This window comes from Halyomorpha halys, unplaced genomic scaffold, assembly GCF_000696795.3.
Source record: "Halyomorpha halys isolate HHAL.00 unplaced genomic scaffold, Hhal_1.1 Scaffold105.1, whole genome shotgun sequence".
NCBI classification, from domain to species: Eukaryota; Metazoa; Arthropoda; class Insecta; order Hemiptera; family Pentatomidae; genus Halyomorpha; species Halyomorpha halys.
The window spans coordinates 377,690-381,847 of NW_027108109.1; the positions used below are offsets into that span (position 1 = coordinate 377,690).

The 4,158-nt window shown below is 31.3% G+C and overlaps 1 protein-coding gene across 1 annotated transcript in view; it reads right to left on the bottom strand.

The window, feature by feature from the left end:
* Nucleotides 1–4,158, bottom strand: part of LOC106677614 (EGFR adapter protein) — a gene marked incomplete at its 5' end in the record, with an annotated part of 690,819 nt that overhangs the window by 127,036 nt on the left and 559,625 nt on the right.

The window sequence follows — 4,158 nt, forward strand, 5'->3', positions numbered from 1 at the left end:
ATTTCATATTCTAAACTTTCACACAAATTCCACTTTTCACTCACTCTAGGCATGTTGTAATTAATTACTTAAATCAAAACTGAAGTAAACAATAACATGAGGATCTGGAAGGAAGGTTATAAACATAAAGGCTTATACAACAAGTTGCTGAGAAAATCCGCTAGGGGCTCTTGTGCATTTAATGTTTAAGATGACTTCAAATAGGGCTGCTCACAATCTTATAGTTAGTTATAACATTTAACACAACATCATGAATACCCCTATTAGAAACTCGATTATAAACTTTTGTAGAATCGATTCTTTAACCCCTGCTCCAGGAAGAGCTGACCTGACCTTGGCCTCGAGTGAAGAAGTGCAACTCACCTGCGCACTGCAGCTCGGTGCTGGCCCCAAAGTGACCTTTGTCGGTTGCTATAATGTCAGCTGAGTTGTAGTTAAACACTGTTCGGGTTTTTAGTCATTACTCATAGCGTAATACCAACATAAATATTTCGACATTTAAAGTTTACTAGATTCATCGTAGCTGAGCCATCGTAAGCAACGCTACCAACATATGGTGTTTTTTATAAAAGTAGATAGTCCGGGTTCAGTCAAAGAAAAACTTGAATAGTAATTAAACTATTTATATTGAGCCAACGTTTCGCCCTAAGTTGCAGGGCTTTATCACGGCTAAAAATATAAAATCACTATAATAAAGTAACAAGGTAAGGAAATTGATAACATGAAAAAAGTATTAAAAAAAAGTGTGGTTAATTATGATTTAAAATATAAGAAACATTATATAAAAATTAACAATGTAAATTAAAGAAAATAAATATAAGATGTACAGTGGAAAATATAAATAAACAGGAATTACAAAAAGGTTTTATACAATTAATGAAAACGAAAATAAAAAATTAATAAAACAGAAATATACAAAATACAGTACACACTAAAAGATGGAAAAAGAGGAATAATAACAAAGATATAGTTGTTTTTATTTATCTTTATTTATACAACACCCAGATCCTTGCTTATTTTCCTACTAGTTGTACCTTGGAGGTTGAAGACACAATAGGGGTTTTCATGATGTTAAATATAATTATTTTTACTAAATTAAATGTAATAAGTAAAGGATTATGAGTAGTCCTATTTAAGGTCTTGTTAAATGCTAAATGCATGAGAGCTCCTAGTGGATTTTCTGAGCAACTTGTATTATAACCTTTCCTTCCAAAACTTATAGTTTTAGTAGTGTGAAAGTTTGGGTACTGAGTCTTGTTGATCTTCTAACATGAGAGGAAGGGAATAAAGATGAGCTAATTGACAACTGTCATTACATTATTATTGTCATCCATTGCTTTATTAGTTTTTAAAATATCCAAAATAATATGAACACAGACTACAAGCAAGTAACCTAACACAACAAACAATATGGTGACGATCTTAGTTGGTCTGTTGCGTGATGACATTCTCCATTTAACAGACCCTCAACCATGTTATATATTAGGGGTATTCATGATGTTGTGTTAAATGTAAAATGTTTTACCATGTTAAATGTTATAACTATAGGATTGTGAGCAGCCCTATTTGAAGTCATGTTAAACGTTAAATGCATAAGAGTCCCTAGCGGATTTTCTCAGCAACTTGTTGTATAAGCCTTTATGTTTATAACCTTCCTTCCAGATTCTCATGTTATTGTTTACTTCAGTTTTGATTTAAGTAATTAATTACAACATGCCTAGAGTGAGTGAAAAGTGGAATTTGTGTGAAAGTTTAGAATATGAAATGAAATGAAAAAATAACTTTATTCTGGGACATATGTCCCCTAAGAATAATTACATGGTTCATATAGTGAGATTTTTATCCATTCTGGTTTAATAACAGGGATATGAATACCACAAACACACGAAAGAACTGAGCTGTCACAACAACAAAAATGGCGGCGATCTCAACTGGTCTATTGTGTGACGTCATTCTCCATTTAACAGACCAAGTAACAGACTCTCAGCCATGTTAAATGTTATTTCGTTTTACCACGGTAAAAGAAGGCAATTTTTTTCGATTTAACATGAGTTTTTCCATTTAACACGCTTTAACATAGATCATGAATACCCCTATAGTATATCGCTTAAATATGATTAAAAAAAAGGATTATTTCTCTAATAAACACGCTGGAACATATTAAACTAAATATCATGAATACCCCTTATATGTCTGTCCCAACTACTAATTCTGACTGTGTGGCCAGGTTTTGGTAGGGAATAACCTGTTCTACGCATGCTCCGTAAAGTCAGAAGTGGTTGTTATTATTTCCACAGTAAGGCGTGCCACTATTCAGCCAGAGCAGTTGTTTTTAGGCTATACCATTTGAGCCTATTACAGAGTTACTGTACTCCTTCGATGGAGAATATAATCTTTTTTAAAACATTTTGGTGGATTTATAAAAAAAAATGCGATACTTTATCAAACGAATTAGCTGCTTATCATTATTATGATCATCATATTATAACGTTTTACGAACTCCTGAAATGAATTTCCCTGACAAGTATATTGCCATTCCGAAAAGAATACGTGTTTAAACTGTCCTATAAAGTAGAGAAATGGGATATAGGGGTCTTTTAGGCCCGAGCTAGAAGCATTAGATAATTATCGCCTTATTGGAGGTGACGAGAGCACACACACTGACTGAAGGAATGCAATTGCCAATAAAGGAGGGGGAGAGAATGTGCCACCAGGGGGCTGTATTAGCATTCGATATTGCCTGCATTCCTGCCTCCGGGATTTGTGGGGCCCCTCCCAATACAGTTCAAGTCAAATCGATTTGGAAGTCTGACAATCGATAATAAACTACAACAAGCAATAAATTGTATCTGCTTCTTAAGGTAAGAACAAAAGACGTTATCGCAGATCCATATGTTTCCCACGCCGCAAATCCAAGACTTATACATACACTTGGCAAGCAAAGGAAGTGACAAACGTCACTACCCCATACTGTTGTTTTGTTCTTTTAACTTTTGTTGACTATTATTTTCGATTTACTAAAAGGAAGAAAAATAAGGATAGGTGAAATAAAAGGAAACGTAAATATCAGCAAAGTAGATGGTAGATGATATATATCAGCAAAGAAGATGGTAGATGATATATATCAGCATATTAGGTGGTAAATGATATATATATCAGAAAATTAAATGGCTGATGATATATATCAGCAAATTAGATGGTAGATGATATATATCAGCATATTAGATGGTAAATGATATATATCAACATATTAGATGGTAGATGATATATATCACCATATTAAATGGTCGATGCTATATATCAGCATATTAGATGGTATATGATATATATATCAGCATATTAGATGGTAGATAATATATACCAGCATATTAAATGGTATATGATACATATCCACATATTAGATGGTAGATGATATATATCAGCATATTAGATGGTATATGATATATATCAGCAAATTAAATGGTAGATGATATATATCAGCAAAGTAGATGGTAGATGATATATACATCAACATATTAGATGGTATATGATATATATCAGTATTAGATGGTAGATGATATATATCAGCATATTAGATGGTATATGATATATATCAGCAAATTAAATGGTAGATGATATATATCAGCAAAGTAGATGGTAGATGATATATACATCAACATATTAGATGGTATATGATATATATCAGAAAATTAAATGGTAGATGATATATATCAGCAAATTAGATGGTAGATTGATAAAAAATTCATGGAAATAATACTAGATTATTTATAAAATCAACTTTGGTTGATTTTTTATTGAATATTTATTAATTTAATTGCTACATTAATACCTTTATAAACTTATATTTGTGATTTAAAAAAAAAAGTAAACCGTTGAAAATAATTGATAAGTTTTCAAACAAAGTATCTACACCTCATGATAGAATTTTAAAATATACAATCTTAAACTAAGTATTGATTATTTTTTAATTAATTGTAATACAGAGAGCACACATATTTATTTGTTGGAAGTTCTTAAGCAGAACACAAACGCTTTTTAATTTGAGCCCGAAAATCAAAAAACAGCCCATTATTTATCTATACACGTAATTATAATTTCCTTCTTTAACCCAATACATATTTTTCCCCCTTTTTAGAGAATATAAAATAATATTAAAAT